General features: G+C 45.7%; 1 long non-coding RNA gene across 1 annotated transcript in view; it reads right to left on the bottom strand.

The window, feature by feature from the left end:
* Positions 1–1,482: 1,482 nt before the first annotated feature.
* LOC130288996 (uncharacterized) overlaps positions 1,483–26,492 on the bottom strand; it is a 62,534-nt gene continuing 37,524 nt past the window's right edge. The window contains exons 2-3 of the long non-coding RNA XR_008847462.1: positions 6,207–6,291; positions 1,483–1,556 (exon numbers count right to left, since the gene is read on the bottom strand). This is a non-coding gene — a long non-coding RNA (uncharacterized LOC130288996). The remainder of the gene's footprint in view (positions 1,557–6,206; positions 6,292–26,492) is intronic.

Here is a 26,492-nt window from a genome sequence, read left to right as displayed (position 1 = left end):
CTGCTAGTTCCAGAGTAATGTAGAAGCCAACCAGAGGTATTGGTATAACACCGGAGTGGTTTATTAGAGCATAAGAAGACAATGAAGTACACAGATGACGCGTTTCGGAGGAGCAACCCCCTTCCTCAGATCAGACTGATCTGAGGAAGGGGGTTGCTCCCCGAAACGCGTCATCTGTGTACTTCATTGTCTTCTTATGCTCTAATAAACCACTCCGGTGTTTTACCAATACCTCTGGTTGGCTTCTACATTACTCTGGAACTAGCAGCGCCTCTGTAAGGGTCATATTTTCCTTCTCCGCCTCCACTTCCATCAGGATCGGATCTTTTCCTTTCCTGGGACCCAGGCTCAGCAGCAGTTCCGATCCTTCTGTCACCCACGGTGTGGGTTATATGCGAATACCTTATTCGCTCAAGGTGAGCGGCCATTACCTAAGGGGCAATTCCTGCCCGTTCACTGTGTTTGTTTTTATCTGTTATTCCTGTCTAGTGGTAACGCACAAGGCGCCTGTGTCGGTCTCTCCGTTTTTCTCTCCCACACTCAGGTACAATTTCACAGTGACGATCCCGAACAGCTCCCTGAGCTAACCGGCAACGTTTTAGTTTCACTTTAGACACGGCGATCAGTTTTGAACGGCGCGTCTAAAGGGCGGTGCCGTGCGCTATTAGCCACGGGTCCTGGCCATTGTTAGAGGCTGGGCCCGACCCGCTATGACTCAGGGCCACGCCGTGGCCCCCCGCGTTATAGAACGGGAGCGGACTCATGACGTACCGGTACGTCATGGGTCCTTAACAGGTTAAGACTCTTAGACTATGTTCACATGTCTAAATTTCCAGTGCGGAATTCAGCACAGAAAATCTGCTGCAGCAGTGTCCCGTTGGGAAAGTGCTAAAGAAGTTTTTACCATTTAAAACTAAAGCCCCCAGTATGACCTCAGCAGTGGTAAGGTTATGCTGGGAGTTGTTGTTTCACCCATCATAACTGCAAAACTTACAACTGACTCCAGCTCTGATGGGACATAGTGAGGAGAATACACAATAATATCAGTGACTACAGGTGACGTCTTCTCTATAGTGAGGAGAATACACAATGATATCAGTGACTACAGGTGACGTCTTCTCTATAGTGAGAATACACAATGATATCAGTGACTACAGGTGACATCTTCTCTATAGTGAGGAGAATACACAATAATATCAGTGACTACAGGTGACGTCTTCTCTATAGTGAGGAGAATACACAATGATATCAGTGACTACAGGTGACGTCTTCTCTATAGTAAAGAGAATACACAATAATATCAGTGACTACAGGTGACGTCTTCTCTATAGTGAGGATAATACACAATGATATCAGTGACTACAGGTGACGTCTTCTCTATAGTGAGTAGAATACACAATGATATCAGTGATTACAGGTGACGTCTTCTCTATAGTCTTCCTTATTTAATTCAGCTGGTACTTACCGCCATGACTTGTTCCAGCTAAATCTTCTCTCAGTAGAACTTGACGCCCAGATGCCATTGGCTCCTCACTATGTCAGCGGAGTCTGATCCTCTATATGAAAACAATAATTATTATAATACTGTCAAACACTTTATTCTTTGAATATAGTTCTGGCACACACCCTCTAAATATAATTCTGACATACTGTACCCTCTAAATATACTACAACACGCAGTAGCCTCTGAATATAATACTACTACACACTGTACCCTCTGAATACACTACTACACACTGTATGCTCTGAATATAGTACTGCCAAACACCGTACCCTCTGAATATAATACTACCACACACTGTATGCACTGAATATAATACTATCACACTCTTTATCCTCTGAATATACTATCACACACTGTATCCTCTGAATATAATACTACACACTGTACCCTCTGAATATACAACACACTGCACCCTCCGAATATAATACTACTACACACTGTATCCTCTGAATATAATACTATCACACACTGCATCCTCTGAATATAATACTACCACACACTGCACTCTCTGAAGATAACCTTACCGTTCAGTGCACCCTCTTAATACAATACCATAACGTATTGTGGCCCATAAAAACCGTATCACCCCAGAAATTCCTTATAATATACACTATACCTCTGAAATGCAAAACACTCTGTGCCCTCACATATAGCAATAATGCCCCATTCTGTGCCCCCACATATAACAATAATTATGACCCATCCTGTGCCCCCCACATAGTAAAAATGTCTGTCCTGTTCCCCCCACATAATAATATTGTCCTTTGTCCTGTGTCCCTCACATATAATGCCACCTGTCCTACCCCCTCAGGGGGCATAATATGTGAAGGGCACATGACATGAGGTATTATATGTGAGAGGCACAGCACAGGGGGCCTTATATGTGAGAGGCATGTGACAGTTACACTTATAATGCCCCCTTGTAATGTGCCCCTCACTAATAATGGCCCCGTCATGTTTCCCTCACTGATAATGCCCCCCGTCATGTTCCCCTCACTGATAATGCCCCCTTGTCATCTGCTCCTCACTAATAATGCCCCCCTGTAATGTTCCTCTCCCCCTCCCCATCATGTGCCCCTCACTTATAAGGGGATGTGCCCTTCATATTAAATTTCCCCTTTTATGTGCCCCCTAAGTTTTACTTACTGGCTTACTAAAGCTTACTGCTTGCTAGCAGTGTGCGAGCCATAGGGGCATGATCTCCGGGCGCCGGTGCGATGATGTGACGTCATCGCGCCGGCCAGCCGTGGATCGAGTCCCCCCGGCTCACACGCTGCAAGCAAGGAGCAGCGTGTGAGAAAGGTGGGTGAATGGTGGAGCGGCATGTTAGTAGTGTTGAGCGGCATAGGCCATATTCGAATTTGTGAATATTCGCAAATATATGGAAGAATATTCATCATATATTCGCTAAATTTGCATATTCGCATTGCGAATATTCGCGAGCAACACTACATGTTAGAGTTCTGGTAAAGCAGTTCCTTGAAACTGAAGACATTGAAACAATGAAATGGCCAGCCCAGAGTCCTGATCTAAACCCAAAAAATATTTTTGGGAGACAAGTTGACGCTTTCATTGGTATGATTCTCGGCTACATGTGACACTCTGATCGTTTTTTATTTTATTTTTTTTATGCTGTGGTATACATAAAAAAAAACTATTCTGCAGTTGTTTTATATAAATTTGTATCGGTCGTTTGTCATGCGGTATAAATGACATGTTAACTTTGCAGGTTGATACGATTATGGCAATACCAAATTTATATACTTTTTTTATATTTTAGTTCATATTAATATATATATATATATATATATATATATATATATATATAATTTAGGGGAGCTTTCATATTAGGATGAGCCCCCTTTTTTCTTTGTTGTTATGTCTGTCAGTTTGACACTGACAGGCATATGATAGCAGATCAGTCTCTACCTTAGGTAAAGGCTGATTTGCTTCTGTTGCCATGACAACAGAGGCCACTGTCAGGCCTTCGGTTGCCATGGCAGCCATCAGCGATCTGCTTTCACAGTGACCACAGTGACTACAGGGTTAACTCAGGATTGAAGCGCAGCGATTGGTCCCTGGCCGGCTTCAGGGAGGCTTGGCTGTGCAGCACAGCTAAGCTCAATAAACTGTCACAGCGCCCGGTGGCGCTGTGACATTTAAATCCATCAGGTACATGTACGTGGTGATGCAGGAAGTCATCGCTAATCACCACGTAAATGTACCTGATAAAGGTTAAAGGTTTTATGTTGATATACTTTGGTTATTTTGTAAAACACTGTTCTAATGGCATGGTGTACCCCTTACAAAAAAAATATTCAAATGATGATTGATGTAGATTATATTATTTCTGAAAAAATCAAGTGTTCATAAATTGTTCTCTAATTGTTCTTTAACTTTCATTTCATGGAGTCCATAGGCGATACAAGCAAGAAATGACGAGATGCACAAACATTATATCTCAGGGTCTCCCATAGAGATACATGGAGGGGGTGTGTAGGCGTGTAGGGGGCGTGTAGGCGTGTCAAAACGCCTATCGGGACTTCACTGCGGCCAGTGATTGGCTGAGCGAAGTATGACTCGCCGACCACTGGCAACCAGGAAGAGGATCATGGCGGAGACAGGAGATGGTTACCCAGGGGAGCAAAGGAAGGTATGTACATCTTTATTTTTTTTCTGCTGGCAGTATGTAGGATACTTTTTATATTCTGGAGTTTTCCTTTAAGACATATAAGAGTCATTGAAGAAAAATCCATTCCTTACATCAAAATAGAGTTGTTTCTGCAGCTAGTGCATGGATTTCTTCAAGCCTCATTCACATAAATAAAACAGAAGCAAATGTTTTGTGTATCGACAATGTGAAATAATATATAACATTTTTTTTTATCCACTTCAAAATATCTACGTCTATTGCATCAAATATATAAACATGGCCTAACAGTTATGCAGTACAGTTGCATCTGTTCTCCCAAGTAGGTTCAAAACGAAATTCCCAATGGCAAACTCTGCTACGCTTCCTTAGATTCACAAGAAATCAATGATGTTAACCCAAATTGTTACAAGGGACTCGTCTCATTAATAATGCAGGGAAAACCTTCTTAGAAGCTGATTTATGTCATTTTCTTCTGTTAAAGGGGTACTCCCGTGGAAAACTTTTTTTCAGTTGATCTAAAAAAAAAAAAGTTTTTTTTTGGTTACTAAGCAAGTATGCTGCTGCCATTTTCTTTTCTTTTACATGTTTTGTACTTGCCACAGCAGCGTGCACCCGTGTATTGGGTTTAGGTGCTGGCTACATTATTATTATTTTTTTGTTTATGCTGTTAAACCACGGATGCAACTTTTTCCCCCCCAATATATTGACTTTATATTGCATATTGTTAGTGTAGCATTCATATCGCATGTATCCTGAATAATGGTGTCACTTCCATGATTGCAAATGCATGTGGAGTTTACATAGGGAGCAGGGCCGGATTAAGAGGATCATGGGCCTGGTGCTGAAGATTTTGATGGGCCTTTTTATCGGAATATATAAAATGAAAATGCAACACAAAGTAATTTTTCTTAACACAAATAAAGCGCATCCGTCACATGTTTTATGCACATTAAATTACCAGGATAGCTGAATAAATGTTAGTGTCCAGAGGAAAAATTGCTGAGTTAACCATAGCAACCAATCAGATCGCTTCTTTCATTTTCCAGAGGCCTTTTCAAAAAATGAAAGAAGTGATCTGATTGGTTGCCATGGGCAACTCAGCAACTTTTATACTGGAAGAAAGGAGATTTTGTCTAAGGCAAAGGAAATGTTTTTTTACACTAAGAACAATAAGGATGTGGAATCCTCTGCCTGCAGATATGATCTTATTACAGTCTGTAAAGACGTTTAAAAAGCAACTGGATGAATATTTGCAAAAGCATAACATTAAGGGATATAGGCCCTGATTTTTTTCAGCATGTTGTAGAAAATTATTTCCAGTATAATAATCAAATATACCAATTGCCACAGAATGGGAAAGTGCTAAAAAAAAATTTACCATTTAAAACTACAGCTCCCAGTATGACCTTAAGTATGGGGTAAGGCTATGCTAGGAGTTGTTGTTTCACCCATCATTACTGCAGAACTTACAAGTGACTCCAGCTCTGATAGGACATAGTGAGGAGAATACACAATGAAATAAGTGACTATAGGTGACGTCTTCTCTATAGTGAGGAGAATACACAATGATATCAGTGATTACAGGTGACGTCTTCTCTATAGTGAAGAGAATACACAATGATATCAGTGACTGCAGATGACATCTTCTCTAGAGTGAGGAGAATACACAATGAAATAAGTGACTACAGGTGACGTCTTCTCTATAGTGAGGAGAATACACAATGAAATAAGTGACTACAGGTGACGTCTTCTCTATAGTGAGGAGAATACACAATGATATCAGTGATTACAGGTGACGTCTTCTCTATAGTGAAGAGAATACACAATGATATCAGTGACTGCAGGTGACATCTTCTCTAGAGTGAGGAGAATACACAATGAAATAAGTGACTACAGGTGACGTCTTCTCTATAGTGAGGAGAATACACAATGAAATAAGTGACTACAGGTGACGTCTTCTCTATAGTGAAGAGAATACACTATAAAATCTGTTACTACAGGTGACGTCTTCTCTATAGTCTTTTCTTATCTAATTCAGATGGTACATACCACCAGGACTTGTTTCAGCTAAATGTTCACTCAGCAGAACTTGATATCCAGATGGCTCCTCACTATGTCAGCGCATTCTGATCCTCTATATGAAAACAATAATTATTATAATACTGCCAAACACCATATCCTTTGAATATAATACTGGCACACACTGTACCCTCTGAATATGATACTACTACACACTGTATCCTCTGAATATAAGACCGCCACACACCGTAACCTCTGAATATATTACTACAACACACTGTACCCTCTGATTATAATACTACCACATACTGTGCTCTCTGAATATAACCTTGCCATGCACTGTCACGATTCGGCTGGCTGGAGGTGGATCCTCTGTGCCAGAGAGGGATTGGCGTGGACCGTGTCGGTGGACCGGTTCTAAGTTGCTACTGGTATTCACCAGAGCCCGCCGCAAAGCGGGATGGTCTTGCAGCGGCGGTAGCAACCAGGTCGTATCCACCGGCAACGGCTCAACCTCTCTGACTGCTGAGATAAGCGCGGTACAAGGGAGTAGACAAGAGCAAGGTCGGACGTAGCAGAAGGTCAGGGCAGGCAGCAAGGATCGTAGTCAGGGGCAACGGCAGGAGGTCTGGAACACAGGCTAGGAACACACAAGGAAACGCTTTCACTGGCACAATGGCAACAAGATCCGGCAAGGGAGTGCAGGGGAAGTGAGGCAGGGGCGGACATACCATATGTGCAGCCTGTTCAGCTGCACAGGGGCCCAGGAGCCAGGGGGGCCCAGCCGGAACTGAAACTATTAGCGAGTCAGTGAGTGACAGTCACTCACTGACCGCTGGGGCCAGGCCCGTCTTTAACGCGGGGCAAAAGGGGCAGCTCCCCCAGGCCCTCTCATTCCTGGGGGCCCAAAAGCAGCTAGCCCCTTTTGCCCCACGCGGGGCTCTGGTCATGACAGGCGGGCTGGGAAACAGGCGGGCCAGGCTTAAAAATTTTTGACTGAGGGAGGGGGCCCACCACCACCGCCGCCCGCTACCTTTTTTTTTAACTCATTGCTGCCGCCTCCGCCGTCAATCTTCCACAGGCAGCCACTATCCCAGGACCGCTGTGGCTGCCTGGGAAATAGTCACGCCCGCTGACGTGACGTGCGACGTCACGGCGGGCCGCGGGCATCATAGAGATGAAAGGAGCGGAGCAGAGAGGAGTCCTCCACTCCTCTCTATCAGTGAATTACAGCCCCCACATGGCCTCCATGCTGCAGCGTCACTCACCGCCAGATGGACCGGTATATCATCTGGATTACATGTGAGTTGAGGGGTAGGGGGTTGTTTGGCAGGGGGGTGGGGTGAGGATTGGGGGGGTTGCGATTGTGTGTGGGGTGGGAGGAAAAAATTATGCATGTGAGTGGAGGATAATAATGATTATTATAATCCTCCCCTCACATGTATAGTCTGATTACCCCCTCACATGTAATCTTATTAGGAGATTATATTTGTGAGGGGACTATAAATGTGAGGAGGGGATTATCAGATTATACATGTAAGGGGGAGATAATACATATATGTGAGGGGAGGATTATAATAATCCCCTCCTCACCTGTATAATCCCCTCACATATACTCTGATTATGATATTACATATGTGAGGGGATTATCAATGTGAGGAGGGGATTATCAGATTATACATGTGAGGGAGATATGATAAATATATGTGAGGGGAAGATTATAATAATCCTCTAACGTGTATAATCCCCTCCTGACATGTATAATCCCCTCCTGACATGTATAATCCCCTCCTCACATGTATAATCCCCTCCTCACATGTATATAGTCCCCTCCTCACATGTGTATAGTCCCCTCCTCACATGTATAATCCCCCCCTCACATGTATATAGTCCCCTCCTCACATGTATAATCCCCTCCTCACATGTATATAGTCCCCTCCTCACATGTATAATCCCCCCCTCACATGTGTATAGTCCCCTCCTCACATGTATAATCCCCCCCTCACATGTGTATAGTCCCCTCCTCACATGTATAATCCCCCCCTCACATGTGTATAGTCCCCTCCTCACATGTGTATAATCCCCTCCTCACATGTGTATAGTCCCCTCCTCACATGTGTATAGTCCCCTCCTCACATGTGTATAGTCCCCTCCTCACATGTATATAATCCCCTCCTCACATGTGTATAGTCCCCTCCTCACATGTGTATAGTCCCCTCTTCACATGTATAGTCCCCTCTTCACATGTATAGTCCCCTCCTCACATGTATAGTCCCCTCTTCACATGTATAATCCCCCCTCACATGTGTATAGTCCCCTCCTCACATGTATAATCTGATTTTGCGATTATAAATGTGAGGAGGAGATTATTAGATTATACATGTGATGGGGAGATGTTACATATATGTGAGTGGAGGATTATAATAATCCCCTGCTCACATGTATAATTCCCTTCTCACATGTATAAGGCTTGGTTCACATTGATGAATCTCCAGAAGCTAGCCCTTTGGGCGGCGCTAGGACCGTGCAGATCTTTTTGCTGATCCGCTCAGAAATGCATTGCTGTCTGGAGAGTTTTCAGTGTGAACCTAGTAATTATAATAGTTATATCCTGTATTATATTCCAGAGCTGTACTCACTATTCTGCTGGTGAGGTCACTGTGTACATACATTACATTACTTATTGTTACGCCGAGCGCTCCGGGTCCCCGCTCCTCCCCGGAGCGCTCGCTACACTTCCCTCACTGCAGCGCCCCGGTCGGTTCCACGGACCCGGGGCGCTGCGTTACTACCTCCGGCCGGGATGCGATTCGCGATGCGGGTAGCGCCCGCTCGCGATGCGCACCCCGGCTCCCGTACCTTACTCGCTCCCCGTCAGTTCTGTCCCGGCGCGCGCGGCCCCGCTCCCTAGGGCGCGCGCGCGCCGGGTCTTTGCGATTTAAAGGGCCACTGCACCGCTGATTGGTGCAGTGGTTCCAATTAGTGTTACACCTGTGCACTTCCCTATATCACCTCACTTCCCCTTCACTCCCTCGCCGGATCTTGTTGCCCTAGTGCCAGTGAAAGCGTTCCTTGTGTGTTCCTTGCCTGTGATTCCAGACCTTCTGCCGTTGCCCCTGACTACGATCCTTGCTGCCTGCCCCGACCTTCTGCTACGTCCGACCTTGCTTCTGTCTACTCCCTTGTACCGCGCCTATCTTCAGCAGCCAGAGAGGTTGAGCCGTTGCTAGGGGATACGACCTGGTCACTACCGCCGCAGCAAGACCATCCCGCTTTGCGGCGGGCTCTGGTGAAAACCAGTAGTGACTTAGAACCGATCCTCTAGCACGGTCCACGCCAATCCCTCTCTGGCACAGAGGATCCACTACCTGCCAGCCGGCATCGTGACAGTAGATCCGGCCATGGATCCCGCTGAAGTTCCTCTGCCAGTTGTCGCTGACCTCACCACGGTGGTCGCCCAGCAGTCACAACAGATTGCGCAACAAGGCCAACAGCTGTCTCAACTGACTGTTATGCTACAACAGTTACTACCACAGCTCCAGCAATCATCTCCTCCGCCAGCTCCTGTACCTCCTCCGCAGCGAGTGGCCGCTTCTGGAATACGACTATCCTTGCCGGATAAATTTGATGGGGACTCTAAGTTTTGCCGTGGCTTTCTTTCCCAATGTTCATTACACTTGGAGATGATGTCGGACCAGTTCCCCACTGAAAGGTCTAAGGTGGCTTTCGTAGTCAGCCTGCTGTCTGGAAAAGCCCTGGCTTGGGCCACACCGCTCTGGGACCGCAATGACCCCGTCACTGCCTCTGTACACTCCTTCTTCTCGGAAATTCGAAGTGTCTTTGAGGAACCTGCCCGAGCCTCTTCTGCTGAGACTGCCCTGTTGAACCTGGTCCAGGGTAATTCTTCCGTTGGCGAGTATGCCGTACAGTTCCGTACCCTTGCTTCAGAATTATCCTGGAATAATGAGGCACTCTGCGCGACCTTTAAAAAAGGCCTATCCAGCAACATTAAAGATGTTCTGGCCGCACGAGAAATCCCTGCTAACCTACATGAACTCATCCATCTTGCCACTCGCATTGACATGCGTTTTTCCGAACGGCGTCAGGAGCTCCGCCAGGATATGGACTCTGTTCGCACGAGGCGTTTCTTCTCCCCGGCTCCTCTCTCCTCTGGTCCCCTGCAATCTGTTCCTGTGCCTCCCGCCGTGGAGGCTATGCAGGTCGACCGGTCTCGCCTGACACCCCAAGAGAGGACACGACGCCGCATGGAGAATCTCTGCCTGTACTGTGCTAGTACCGAACACTTCCTGAAGGATTGTCCTATCCGTCCTCCCCGCCTGGAAAGACGTCCGCTGACTCCGCACAAAGGTGAGACAGTCCTTGATGTCTACTCTGCTTCTCCACGTCTTACTGTGCCTGTGCGGATGTCTGCCTCTGCCTTCTCCTTCTCTGCTGTGGCCTTCTTGGACTCTGGATCTGCAGGAAATTTCATCTTGGCCTCTCTCGTCAACAGGTTCAACATCCCGGTGACCAGTCTCGCCAGACCCCTCTACATCAATTGTGTAAACAATGAAAGATTGGACTGTACTATACGTTTCCGCACGGAGCCCCTTCTAATGTGCATCGGATCTCATCACGAGAGGATTGAACTGTTGGTCCTCCCCAATTGCACTTCTGAAATCCTTCTTGGACTTCCCTGGCTTCAACTCCATTCCCCAATCCTGGATTGGTCCACTGGGGAGATCAAGAGTTGGGGGCCCTCTTGTTCCAAGGACTGCTTAAAACCGGTTCCCAGTAAACCTTGCCGTGTCCCTGTGCTTCCTCATGTAACCGGTCTCCCTAAGGCCTATATGGACTTTGCGGACGTTTTTTGCAAAAAACAAGCTGAGACTCTACCTCCTCACAGGCCTTATGATTGTCCCATTGACCTCCTCCCGGGCACTACTCCACCCCGGGGCAGAATCTATCCTCTGTCCGTCCCAGAGACTCTTGCCATGTCTGAATACGTCCAAGAAAATTTAAAAAAGGGCTTTATCCGTAAATCCTCCTCTCCTGCCGGAGCCGGATTTTTCTTTGTGTCCAAAAAAGATGGCTCTCTACGTCCTTGCATTGACTACCGCGGTCTTAATAAAATCACGGTTAAGAACCGCTACCCCCTACCCCTCATCTCTGAACTCTTTGATCGTCTCCAAGGTGCCCATATTTTTACCAAACTGGACTTAAGAGGTGCTTATAATCTCATCCGCATCAGAGAGGGGGATGAATGGAAAACGGCATTTAACACCAGAGATGGACACTTTGAGTATCTGGTCATGCCCTTTGGTCTATGCAACGCCCCTGCCGTCTTCCAAGACTTTGTTAATGAAATTTTTCGTGATCTACTATACTCCTGTGTTGTTGTATATCTGGACGATATCCTGATTTTTTCTGCCAATCTTGAAGAACACCGCCAGCATGTCCGTATGGTTCTTCAGAGACTTCGTGATAATCAACTCTATGCCAAAATAGAGAAATGTCTGTTTGAATGCCAATCTCTTCCTTTTCTAGGATACTTGGTCTCTGGCCAGGGACTACAAATGGACCCAGATAAACTCTCTGCCGTCTTAGATTGGCCACGCCCCTCCGGACTCCGTGCCATCCAACGTTTTTTGGGGTTCGCCAATTATTACAGGCAATTTATTCCACATTTTTCTACCATTGTGGCTCCTATTGTGGCTTTAACAAAAAAAAATGCCGATCCCAAGTCTTGGCCTCCTCAAGCGGAAGACGCCTTTAAACGACTCAAGTCTGCCTTTTCTTCGGCTCCCGTGCTCTCCAGACCTGACCCATCTAAACCCTTCCTATTGGAGGTTGATGCCTCCTCAGTGGGAGCTGGAGCTGTCCTTCTACAAAAAAACTCTTCCGGGCATGCTGTTACTTGTGGTTTTTTTTCCAGGACCTTCTCTCCGGCGGAGAGGAACTACTCCATCGGGGATCGAGAGCTTCTAGCCATTAAATTAGCACTTGAGGAATGGAGGCATCTGCTGGAGGGATCAAGATTTCCAGTTATTATTTACACCGATCACAAGAACCTCTCCTACCTCCAGTCTGCCCAACGGCTGAATCCTCGTCAGGCCAGGTGGTCTCTGTTCTTTGCCCGATTTAATTTTGAAATTCACTTTCGGCCTGCTGATAAAAACATTAGGGCCGATGCTCTCTCTCGTTCCTCAGATGCCTCTGAAATTGAACTCTCTCCTCAACACATCATTCCTCCTGACTGCCTGATTTCCACTTCTCCAGCCTCCATCAGGCAAACTCCTCCAGGAAAGACCTTTGTTTCTCCACGCCAACGCCTTGGGATCCTCAAATGGGGTCACTCCTCCCATCTCGCAGGTCATGCGGGCATCAAGAAATCTGTGCAACTCATCTCTCGCTTCTATTGGTGGCCGACTCTAGAGACTGATGTGGTGGACTTTGTGCGAGCCTGCACTATCTGTGCCCGGGATAAGACTCCTCGCCAGAAGCCCGCTGGTTTTCTTCATCCTCTACCTGTCCCCGAACAACCTTGGTCTCTGATTGGTATGGATTTTATTACTGACTTACCCCCATCCCATGGCAACACTGTTATTTGGGTGGTCGTTGATCGATTCTCCAAAATGGCACATTTCATCCCTCTTCCTGGTCTTCCTTCAGCGCCTCAGTTGGCTAAACAATTTTTTGTACACATTTTTCGTCTTCACGGGTTGCCTACACAGATCGTCTCGGATAGAGGCGTCCAATTTGTGTCTAAATTCTGGAGGGCTCTCTGTAAACAACTCAAGATTAAATTAAATTTTTCTTCTGCATACCATCCTCAATCCAATGGACAAGTAGAGAGAATTAACCAGATCTTGGGTGACTATTTACGACATTTTGTTTCCTCCCGCCAGGATGACTGGGCAGATCTTCTACCTTGGGCCGAATTCTCGTATAATTTCAGAATCTCTGAATCTTCCTCCAAATCTCCGTTTTTCGTGGTGTACGGCCGTCACCCTCTTCCCCCCCTCCCTACCCCCTTGCCCTCTGGTCTGCCCGCTGTGGATGAAATTTCTCGTGATCTTTCCACCATATGGAAAGAGACCCAAAATTCTCTCTTACAGGCTTCTTCTCGCATGAAGAGATTCGCAGATAAGAAAAGAAGAGCTCCTCCCATTTTTTCCCCTGGAGACAAGGTATGGCTCTCCGCTAAATATGTCCGTTTCCGTGTCCCGAGCTATAAGTTGGGACCACGCTATCTTGGTCCTTTTAAAGTTTTGTGTCAAATTAATCCTGTCTCTTACAAACTTCTTCTTCCTCCTTCTCTTCGTATCCCTAATGCCTTTCACGTCTCTCTTCTTAAACCTCTCATCCTCAACCGTTTTTCTCCTAAATCTGTTCCTCCCACTCCTGTTTCCGGCTCCTCGGACATCTTCTCTGTCAAAGAGATTTTGGCCTCTAAAAAGGTCAGGGGAAGAACTTTTTTTTTAGTGGATTGGGAGGGTTGTGGTCCAGAAGAGAGGTCCTGGGAACCTGAGGACAATATCCTGGACAAAAGTCTGATCCTCAGGTTCTCAGGCCCCAAGAAGAGGGGGAGACCCAAGGGGGGGGGTACTGTTACGCCGAGCGCTCCGGGTCCCCGCTCCTCCCCGGAGCGCTCGCTACACTTCCCTCACTGCAGCGCCCCGGTCGGTTCCACGGACCCGGGGCGCTGCGTTACTACCTCCGGCCGGGATGCGATTCGCGATGCGGGTAGCGCCCGCTCGCGATGCGCACCCCGGCTCCCGTACCTTACTCGCTCCCCGTCAGTTCTGTCCCGGCGCGCGCGGCCCCGCTCCCTAGGGCGCGCGCGCGCCGGGTCTTTGCGATTTAAAGGGCCACTGCACCGCTGATTGGTGCAGTGGTTCCAATTAGTGTTACACCTGTGCACTTCCCTATATCACCTCACTTCCCCTTCACTCCCTCGCCGGATCTTGTTGCCCTAGTGCCAGTGAAAGCGTTCCTTGTGTGTTCCTTGCCTGTGATTCCAGACCTTCTGCCGTTGCCCCTGACTACGATCCTTGCTGCCTGCCCCGACCTTCTGCTACGTCCGACCTTGCTTCTGTCTACTCCCTTGTACCGCGCCTATCTTCAGCAGCCAGAGAGGTTGAGCCGTTGCTAGGGGATACGACCTGGTCACTACCGCCGCAGCAAGACCATCCCGCTTTGCGGCGGGCTCTGGTGAAAACCAGTAGTGACTTAGAACCGATCCTCTAGCACGGTCCACGCCAATCCCTCTCTGGCACAGAGGATCCACTACCTGCCAGCCGGCATCGTGACACTTATCCTGTACTGATCCTGAGTTATATCCTGTATTATACTCCAGAGCTGTACTCACTATTCTGCTGGTGAGGTCACTGTGTACATTACATTACTTATCCTGTACTGATCCTAAGTTATATCCTGTATTATACTCCAGAGCTGTACTCACTATTCTGCTGGTGAGGTCACTGTGTACATACATTACATTACTTATCCTATACTGATCCTGAGTTATATCCTGTATTATACTCCAGAGCTGTACTCACTATTCTGCTGGTGAGGTCACTGTGTACATACATTACATTACTTATCCTGTACTGATCCTGAGTTATATCCTGTATTATACTCCAGAGCCGCCATTCATATAACAGAACCTGAGGAGCATCACAACAGTCGAATCTAAAAGTTTCCTTAGGAGACGAGGTGAGTGACCTGCTGCTTCCACCATAAGTAATGTAAAGTGACCCTTCATTTATTGCAATAGTTAGATTTTGCACAATGGGTGCCACCCGTTGTACAAGATGTCACTATTGCGGTGAATGTAGGGTCACTTTACATTACTTATGTACTGATTTATATCCTGTATTATACTCCAGAGCTGTACTCACTATTCATAGACTGTCCTGGAATGCTGGGAGTTGTAGTTTTGGACCACCTGGAGAATAGTGTTGCTCACGAATATTCGCAATTCGAATATTATTCGCGAATATCGCATATTCGCGAATTCGCGAATTTCGCGAATATAGCGCTATATATTCGTAATTACGAATATTCGTTTTTTTTTTTTTTTTTTTTTTTTTTTTTTTTTTTTTTCACAGTACACATCACAGTGATCATGCCTCTCTGCTTCCAGCTTGTGTGGTGTAAAGAAGGCTCTAATACTACTGTGTGAGACTGGTGCGCGACAATTCGCATATGCGAAAATTAGCACATGCGAATTTTCACATATGCGAATTTTCGCGTATGTTAATTTTGTATATGCTAATATGCACATATGATAGTTTTCGCATACGCGAATATTCGCATATGCGAAAATAAAACGGGAATATAACGAATATGCGAATATTCGCGAATATATGACGAATATTCGTCCATATATTCGCGAATATTCGCGAATTCGAATATGGCCTATGCCGCTCAACACTACTGGAGAAACACTGTTTTGAAAACACCTCCTTAGTCAGTATTTTCCAACCTGGGCTCCTCCAGCTGTTGCAAAACTACAACTTCTAGCATTCCCCGGATAGTCTTTAGCTGTCCAGGCATGCTGGGAGTTTTAGTTCTGCAACAGCTGGAGGCACTCAGGTTTGGTAGGTAGGTCCTTAGTCCATTGTTTCCCAACCTGGGTGCCTCCAGCTGTTGCAAAACTATAACTCCCAGCATGCCCAAACAGCCAAAGCCTGTTTGGAAAACACTGGACTAAGGGCCTACCCACCAAATGTTATGTGGCTACCCACCTACCAACCAAACTTATACCTGCCTACCTACCTAGCACCAAACCTTTTACCTGCCTCCCTACCAACTGAACTTACTAACTGCCTATATGTTTTGAAAATTTACTACTTGCCTACCTACTTAGAAAATGTTCTACATACCTAACTAGCAAATGTACTACTTGCAAACGTACTACCCACTTACCTAGCAAACATATTACCTGGGGGGGGGGGCCCAGGCATATTCTTTGCACAGGGGCCCTCTGCTGTCTGTGTCCGCCCCTGAAGTGAGGTATAAGTAGGGAAGTGCACAGGTGAAGGTACTGATTAAAACCTCATGCGCCAATCAGTGGCGCACCGGCCCTTTAAATCGCAAAGACCCGGCGCGCGCGCGCCCTAAGGAGCGGGGCCGCGCGCTCCGGGACAGCACAGACGGGGAACGAGTCTGGTAAGCGAGTCGGGATGCGCATCGCGAATCGCATCCCGGCTGGGAACATTATCGCAGCGCACCTGGTCAGCAGGTCTGACTGGGGCGCTGCGAATAGGAGAACGCTGTGAGCGCTCCGGGGAGGAGCGGGGACCCGGAGCGCTCGGCGTAACATGCACCCTCTGAATACAATACCGTAATTATGTGGCCCATAAAAACCATACTACCCCAAAATTCCTTATAATATACACTATGGCCGACATGTATAATTGTCTTTAGACTGTTTTTGTGTGTCTAAAAATTGTGCAAAAAAAGGCGCAAGCAGGGTTTATTTGTTCCTTTTTTGCGCTTGAGTTGTAATCCACTGATTTTGGCAATACACATAATATGGAAGGGTTTTATGAACTGCACCTTTTTGTGAAAAGGCACAAAAAATGCGCAAAACCACTGAAAAGTCTCTAAAATTACACCAGCCCAGACTAAGCTTTTTGGTGTATGTGAAGAGTGAAATTTTAGAAAATGTGACCTGCACAAAATGTATCAAATGGTCTGCTACCTTTTAATAAATTTGATGCTCCTACACATTACAGCACACAAAAAAGGTGTAAAAATGCTTCACATACACCTACAATGATAAATGCCGGCCCATACCTCTGAAATGCAAAACACTCTGTGCCCCTCATATATGGTAATAATGCCCCATCCTGTGCCCCCACATATATTAATGACAACCCGTCCTGTTCCCCCCACATAATAATAATGCCCTCTGTCCTGTGCCCCTCGCATATAATGCACCCTGTCATGTTCCCCTCACATACAATGCCCCTCAGGGGGCATTATATGTGAGGGGCACAGGACATAGGGCATTATATGTGGGGGGCACAGGACAGCCCCCCACCCCCCGTCATGTGCCCATATAATGCACATATAATGCCCCCTGACATATGTCCCTGACTTATAATGCCCCCTGTCCTGTGCCCCTCAAATATAATGCCCCCTGAGGGGGCAGGACAGGGGGCATTATATGTGAGGGGCACAGGACATGGGGCATTATGTATAAGGGGCACATGTCAGGGGGCATTATATGTGAGGGGCACAGGACATGGGGCATTATATATGAGGGGCACATTTCAGGGGGCATTATATGTGAGGGGCACAGGACATGGGGCATTATATATGAGGGGCACATGTCAGGGCGGCATTATATGTGCATTATACAGGCACATGACAGGGGGGCCCCTGTCATGTGCCCCCACATATAATGCCCCCTGTCATTTGCCCCCCCACATATAATGCCCCCTGACATGTGCCCCTCATATATAATGCTCCTTGGACATGGGGTATTATATATGAGGGGCATTATATATGAGGGGCACAGGACATGGGGCATTATATATGAGAGGCACATGTCAGGGGGCATTATATGTGGGGAGCAAATGACAGGGGGGCATTATATGTGGGGGCACATGACAGGGGGCATTATATATGAGGGGCACAGGGCAGGGGGTATTATAAGTAAGCTGCAAATGTCAGGGGGGCATTATATGTGCATTATATTGGCACATGACAGGGGGGCCCCTGTCATGTGCCCCCACATATAATGCCCCCTTGTCATTTGCCCCACACATATAATGCCCCCTGACATGTGTCCCTCACATATAATGCCCCCTGGACATGGGGTATTATATATGAGGGGCATTATATATGAGGGGCACAGGACATGGGATATTATATATGAGGGGCATTATATATGAGGGTCATTATATATGAGGGGCACAGGACATGGGGTATTATATAAGAGGGGCACATGACAGGGGGGCATTATATGGACACATGACAGGGGGGGGGGGTCCTGTCATGTGCCCCCACATACAATGTCCCCCTGTCATGTGCCCCTCATATATAATACCCCATGTCTTGTGCCACTCACATATAATGTCCCCCTGTCATGTGCCCCTCATATATAATACCCCATGTCCTGTGCCCCTCATATATAATGCCCCCCTGACATGTGCCCCTCACATATAATGCCCCCCTGACATGTGCCCCTCACATATAATGCCCCCCTGACATGTGCCCCTCACATATAATGACGGCGTTAGGTGTTTTGTAAGATAGTGGGGAGCGGGGGGGGGGGGGGTTGTGGGGTCTCTGTTAGCGTTAGGTGTTGGCGGCAGAACGGGAGGTGGGTCACCGGTCTGGGCGGCCTATGCGGGCCGCCTGTGCAGGCCACTGGGCCTATTTTAATGTAAGGGCCTGGAGCGGCAGCTCCATCCGCCCCTACATTAATCCGGCCCTGATAGGGAGGGGGAATTTATCAAAGTGTCGCTTATTTTGCGTGCAACTTTTTATTTAGCGCTCTTCCAAATCCTGACTGTAAAGTGGGCTTATTTAGAACAGTTTGGGGGAGGTTTATCAAAACTTGTGCAGAGGAAAAGTCAACCAGTTGCCCATAGCAACCAATCAGATCGCTTCTTTCATTTTATAAAGGGCCTCTGAAAAATGAAAGTAGCCATCTGATTGGTTGCTATAGGCAACTGGTCAGCTTTACCTCTACACAGGTTTTGATGACTCTCCCCCTTTGTGAAGTGGTAATGGATTTATGAAGTGTGAATTTTGTTTCGAAAAGTCACAAATTTGGCGCACGATGACACCTTTTTAAGTTAACTCAGACGAACTCCCGCCAGCCCTACAAAAGCATCTACACTGAGCTGATGCGACCATGCGCCAAACTCATTAGGTGCCATGTGATAATGGATAAATTAGTCACACGGCCACCACAATCGCCGCAACTTTTTTGAACTATAATAGCGCATGTAGTAGTACAGAAATAGTAAATTTTCCCCGTAGTGAGTAAATGGAGTTCACATAGTTTCCAAGGTCAAAATATACTTGTGCGTAAGGTCTAACCCTTATATAGCTTGTAGGTATCCTGCTATTCAACACAGGTAGGAGGGGTCAAAGAGAGACATGCAACATCTATTACAGCAGTGTTTTCCAAACAGCGTGTCTCCAGCTGTTGCAAAACTACAACTCCCAGCATGACCGGACAGCCGAAGGCTGTCCGGGCATGCTGGGAGATGAAGTTTGGCAACAGCTGGAGACACGCTGTTTGGAAAACACTACATTACAGTTTACTATCAAACTTTGATAAAATAATTATTTATTACAGCAGGGGGCAGTGTAGAGCTTTCCTGTTAAAACATATATTCATTGTCTATCATTGTGCAGAGTATGAACAGTGAGCAGTACGATGTAGAAAAGCGAAGGTATTTTATGTTATGTAATGTTGCAATTCAATAGTTAATTAAAGGAAAATGGTCACCAGTTCCCCCGCACTATATCCCAATACACCAGGTTATAGTCCAGGTGAACAGAAGACTGCCATACCTACCTGCAGTCTGGCACCCCGCTCCTCCAAAGGTCCCCCTGTTCCAGCGCTCACTTGCGCTTTGAGGCGAGCCCTTCGGCTAGATTGAAATATTCATAAGCGCCGGTCACGTGAGCGCTCAGAAGGCACGAGCGCTCACGTGACCGGCGCTTATGAATATTTTAATCTAGCCGGAGGGCCGCCTCAAAGTGCAAGTGAGCGCTGGAAGAGGGGGACCTTTGGAGGAACAGGGCGCTGGACTGCAGGTAGGTATAGCAGTCCGAGACCCCGCATCGGTCTCCTGTTCACCCGTACTATAACCCGGTGAATGGGGTTATAGTGCAGGGGAACTGGTGACCATCTTCCTTTAACAAGTTGAAAGTAAAATGTCCCAGTTATTATAAAAATCTGAATTACAGTAACTAGAAAAAAAAAAAAACTGAACTAACATACTATATACTATGCTGTAATTTCACCTTTAAAGGGGTACACCAGAGGGGGGAAAAATTCAAAAATGTTTTCCCCAAATCAACTGGTGCCAGAAAGTTATACAGATTTGTAAATGACTTCTATTTAAAAATATTAAGCCTTCCAGGAGAGATTTTGGTTATGCTTACAATTTCCAGTAATGTTTTACAATTCTTAAAGAGGTCAAGCATTGACTTGCAGGAACGCTTCTTCCGATAGGTGACAACAGAAAGCCAACACTCTTACGTAACGTATGTGTGTATATATGTGTATATGTATGTTCTAGCATAACTTCCGAATGTTTGTTTAGGGATGAACCAATAAGGCAATCTCTGCGACCCAAAAGTAAAACAGTGCAGGCTGGAGAATTAAATCATACTTTGTCATTGTGGTACCGGAAGTCCCATGCAGTCTAAATGACTTTCAGGGCATTTCCTAACTGCAATACTCTTGCAAAGATTACCAGAGAGTTCTAATCTCTTGGGGATGCAGGGCGTACCTGTACGCCCTGCACCCGCTCCCACGATATAACGTGGGGTCACGTGGAGGCTAAAGGTAGCCGGGACCCAGGGCTAATACTGGACATCACCGATCAAAGTTGAACGCTGCATCTAAAATGGAAAAGAGGCATTCCCAGCAGCTCAGTCGTGCTGATCGGGACTGCCGTGGTGAAACCGCGGTATCCCGATCAGCTGGGACACAAGTGGAGGGTCCCTTAACTGCCTTCTACGCGTCTGATTGGCAATTAATTGCTCCAAGCCTGAGATCCAGGCTTGAGCAATCGACCTCCGATAACACTGATCAATGCAATGCTACGGCATAGCATTGATCAGTGCTGGCAATCAATGTACTGCATGTTATAGTCCCCTATGGGAGTATAAAAGTGTTAAAAAAGAGTTAATAAATGTGATTTAACCCCCTTCCCTAATAAAAGTTTGAATCCCCCCTTTTCCCATAAAAAAAAAAATGTAAATAAATATAAACATATGTGGTATCGCCGCGTTAGTAAATGTCCAAACTATCAAAATACATCCTTAATTAAACTGCATGGTCACTAGCCTACACGTAATAAAAATTGCAAAGTCCAAATAGCGTATTTTTGGTCACTTTTTATACCATAATAAAAATGAATAAAAAGCGAACAAAAAGTTTGATAAAAACAAAAATGGTACCAATAAAAACTTCAGATCACTGTGCAAAAAATGAGCAATCATACATCCCCATATGTGGAAAAATAAAAAAGTTATACGGGTCAGAAATGGACATTTTTAAACATTTAAATTTTCGTGCATGTAGTTATGATTTTTTCCAGAAGTACAACAAAATTAAGCCTATATAAGTAGCATATCATTTTAATCGTATGGACCTACAGTATAATGATAAGGTGTCATTTTTACCGAAAAATGCACTGCGTAGAAATGGAAGCCCCCAAAATTTTAAAAATTGCGTTTATTCATTTTTTTTCAATTTTGTCGCACAATGATTTTTTGGGGGGATTTCGATCTAGATCTTCGGGTAAAATGACTGATGTCCTTACAAAGTAGAATTGGTGGAGCAAAAAAAAGCCATCATATGGGGCTGTAGGTGCAAAATTGAAAGGGTTATGATTTTTAAAAGGTGAGGAGGAAAAAACAAATGTGCAAAAACGGAAAAACCCTGAGTCCCCAAGGAGTTAAAGATCCTGCTGCCAGACTGTAATGGTAAAGTATGATTTTACTGTTTGGCTGGCAGATGCAGATAATATTTAGTGTGGGGGCAGGGAGAGGTGGCAGGGCTTTGGGATGAGCAGTCTATCACTGCTGGGGCTTTAACCCCTACAGGACCCATGACGTAACGGTACATCCCGACACCCTGGGTCTTAAGGACCAGGGATGTACATTTACATCATGAGCAGTTCTAGTCCCTGCCGTGCGCCGGGCGGGGATCGGAGCGGGATGCCTGCTGAAATCATTCAGCAGGCATCCCGTGCAAATGCCCAGGGGGGTCATCAGACCCCCCCATGTCGGCGATCGCGGCAAATCGCAAGTGAATTCACACTTGCGATTTGCGCAATTCCGGGTCATTACGGGTCTATAGTGACCCGGTGACCCGGAAAGTAAGGGGGATCACGGGTGTCTAAGACACCCACGATCCCCCTAAAGCGATAGGAGTGAGGTGGCACGGGTGCCACCCCTCCTATCCCTGCTATTGGTGGTCTAGACGCGACCACCAATAGCAGATCGGGGGCGGGGGGGTTTACTTTCGTTTTCCCCGTCCTGCCCACCAACAATAGGCGGGGCAGGACGGGGAAACCACGGGGACCGGCGCCGAAGATCCACTTACCGATCCGGGCGGGTGTCGGAGGCTGCAGGCGACGGAGATCGGCGGGCGGCGATGACGTGCGGCTGGATCCGACGGAAGCCGGTGAGTTGCCTAGCAACATCTGGAGGGTACAGTTTGAGACCATTATACAGTGGTCTCTAACTGTAGCCCTCCAGATGTTACAAAACTACAACTCCCAGCATGCCCAGACAGCGGTTTGGGCATGCTGGAATATGTAGTTTTGCAACAGCTTGAGGGCTACAGTTTGAGACCACTATATAGTGGTCCCTAAACTGTAGCCCTCCAAATCTTGCAAAACTACAACTCCTAGCATGCTCAAACAACTGTTTGCTGTCAGGGCATGCTGGGAATAGGAGTTTTGCAACAGCTGGAGGACCACAGTTTGGAGATCACTTTGCAGTTTTCTCTAAAACTGTAGCCCTCCAGATGTTGTAAAACTGCAAATCCCAGCATGTCCAAACAGCAATCAGCTGTCTCGGCATGCTGGCAGTTGTAGTTGCGTACCTCCAGCTATTGCATAACTACATTTCCCAGCATGCCCTTCGGCGATCAGTACATGCTGGGAGTTGTAGTTTTGCAACAGCTGGAGGCACACTGGTTAGAAAATACTGAGTTAGGTAGCAGAACCTAACTGAAGGTTTTCCAACCAGTGTGCCTCCAGCTGTTGCAAAAGTACAACTCCCAGCATGCACGGTCTGTCAGTACATGCTGGGAGTTGTAGTTTTGAAACAGCTGGAGGTTTGCCCCCCCATGTGAACGTACAGGGTACATTCACACGGGCAGGCTTACAGTAAGTTTCCTGCTTCAAGTTTGGGCTGCGGCAAATTTTTCGCCGTAGCTCAAACTTCTAGCGAGAAACTCACCTTAACCAGCCAGTGTGAATGTACCCTACAAACACTACACTACACTAAACTAAACTAACACCTAATAAAGAGTAAAACACTACATATACACCCCCTTACACTGTCCCCCCAATAAAAATGAAAAATGTATTGTATGGCAGTGTTTCCAAAACGGAGCCTCCAGCTGTTGCCAAACAACAACTCCCAGCATTTCCGGACAGCCACTGACTGTCCAGGCATGCTGGGAATTTAGCAACAGCTGGAGGCACCCTGTTTGGGAATCACTGGCATAGAATACCCCTATGTCCACCCCTGTGCAATCCCTAATTTAGTCCTCAAATGCGCATGGCGCTCTCTCACTTCGGAGCCCTGTCGTATTTCAAGGAAACAGTTTAGGGCCACATATGGGGTATCTCCGTACTCAGGAGGAATTGCACTACTAATTTTGGGGGGCTTTTTCTCCTTTTACCCCTTATGAAAAGGAAAAGTTGGGGCTACACCAGCTTGTTAATGTGAAAAAATAAAAAAATTTACACTAACATGCCGGTGTTGCCCTTTACTTTTTATTTTCACAAGCGTTAAAAGGAAAAAAAGACCACCAAAATTTGTAACGCAATTTCTCCTGAGTACGGAAATACCCCATATGTAGGCGTAAAATGCTCTGTGGGCGCACAACAAGGCTCAGGAGTGAGAGCGCACTATGTACATTTGAGGTCTAAATTGGTGATTTGCACAGGGGTGGCTGATTTTACAGCGGTTCTGACATAAACCCCCCCAAAAAAATACCCACATGTGACCCCATTTTGGAAACTACACCCCTCATGGAATGTAATAAGGGGTACAGTGGGCATTTACGCCCCACAGGTGTCTGACAGATTTTTGGAACAGTGGTCCGTGAAAATGAAAAATTTTATTTTTCATTTGCACAGCCCACTGTTCCAAAGATCTGTCAATCGCCAGTGGGGTGTAAATACTCACTGCACCCCTAATTAAATTCTGTGAGGGGTGTTGTTTCCAAAATAGGGTCACATGTGGGGGGTTCCACTGTTCTGGCACCATGGGGGGCTTTGTAAACGCACATGGCCCCTGACTTCCATTCCAAACAATTTTTTTCCCGAAAGCTCAATCGCGCTCCTTCTCTTCTGAGCATTGTAGTGCGCCAGCAGAGCACTTGACGTCCACACATGGGGTATTTCCATACTCAGAAGAGATGGGGTTACAAATTTTGGGGGGTCTTTTCTGCTATTAACCCTTGCAAAAATGTGAAATTTGGGGGGAAACACACATTTTAGTGAAATTTTTTTTTTTTTTTTACATATGCAAAAGTCGTGAAACCCCTGTGGGGTATTAAGGCTCGCTTTAATCCTTGTTACGTTCCTCAAGGGGTCTAATTTCCAAAATGGTATGCCATGTGTTTTTTTTTTTTTTTTGCTGTTCTGGCACCATAGGGGCTTCCTAAATGCGACATGCCCCCAAAGCAAAATTTGCTCTCAAAAAGCCAAATATGACTCCTTCTCTTCTGAGCATTGTAGTTCACCCGTAGTGCACTTCAGGTCAACATATGGGTACCTCCATACTCAGAAGAGATGGGGTTACAAATTTTGGGGGGTCTTTTCTGCTATTAACCCTTGCAAAAATTTGAAATTTGGGGGGAAACACACATTTTAGTGAAAAAAAAAAAAAATTTTTTACATATGCAAAAGTCGTGAAACACCTGTGGGGTATTAAGGCTCACTTAATTCCTTGTTACGTTCCTCAAGGGGTCTAGTTTCCAAAATGGTATGGCATGTGTTTTTTTTTTGCTATTCTGGCACCATAGGGGCTTCCTAATTGCAACATGCCCCCCAAAAACCATTTCAGAAAAACGTACTCTCCAAAATCCCCTTGTCGCTCCTTCGCTTCTGAGCCCTCTACTGCGCCCGCCGAACAATTTACATAGGCATATGAAGTATGTGCTTACTCGAGAGAAATTGAGCTACAAATATAAGTATACATTTTCTCCTTTTACCCCTTGTAAAAATAAAAAAATTGGGTCTACAAGAACATGCGAGTGTAAAAAATAAAGATTTTGATATTCCTGTGAAACACCTAAAGGGTTAAAACGCTGACTGAATGTCATTTTGAATACTTTGGGGGGTGCAGTTTTTATAATGGGGTCATTTGTGGGGTATTTCTAATATGAAGACCCTTCAAATCCACTTCAAACCTGAACTGGTCCCTGAAAAATAGTGAGTTTGAAAATGTTGTGAAAAATTGGAAAATTGCTGCTGAACTTTGAAGCCCTCTGGTGGCTTCCAAAAGTAAAAACTTGTAAATTTTATGATGCAAACATAAAGTAGACATATTGTTTATGTGAATAAAATGTTTTTTATTTGGAATATCCATTTTCCTTACAAGCAGAGAGCTTCAAAGTTAGAAAAATGCAAATTTTTCAAATTTTTCATAAAATTTGGGGATTTTTCACCAAGAAAGGATGCATGTTACCATAAAATTTTACCACTATGTTAAAGTAGAATATGTCACGAAAAAACAATCTCGGAATCAGAATGAAAAGTAAAAGCATTCCAGAGTTATTAATGTTTAAAGTGACAGTGGTCAGATGTACAAAAAACGCTCTGGTCCTGAGGTGTAAAATGGCCTGGTCCTTAAGGGGTTAAAGGGGTACTCCGGTGAAAACCTTTTTTCTTTTAAATCAACTGGTGGCTGAAAGTTAAACATATTTGTAAATTACTTCTGTTAAAAAATATTAATCCTTCCAGTACTTATTAGCTGCTGAATGCTACAGAGGAAATTCCTTTCTTTTTGGAACACTGATGACATCACGAGCACAGTGCTCTCTGCTGACATCTCTGTCCATTTTAGTAACCATGCATAGCAGATGCATGCTAAGGTCAGCATGGTGGCTCAGTGGTTAGCACTGCTGCCATGCAGTGCTGAAGACTTGGGTTCAAATCCCACTAAGGACAACAATAAATAAAGTGTTATTATTATTATAATAACATCAGCAGAGAGAACTGTGCTCGTGATGTCATCAGAGAGCATTCCAAAAGGAAAAGAATTTCCAGCAGCTAATAAGTACAGGAAGGATTAAGATTTTTTAATAAAAGTAATTTACAAATATGTTTAACTTTCTGCCACCAGTTGATTTAAAAGAAAAAA

Source organism: Hyla sarda, chromosome 1, assembly GCF_029499605.1.
Source record: "Hyla sarda isolate aHylSar1 chromosome 1, aHylSar1.hap1, whole genome shotgun sequence".
Classification (NCBI taxonomy): Eukaryota; Metazoa; Chordata; class Amphibia; order Anura; family Hylidae; genus Hyla; species Hyla sarda.
This window is presented reverse-complemented; position numbering and strand designations above follow the sequence as displayed.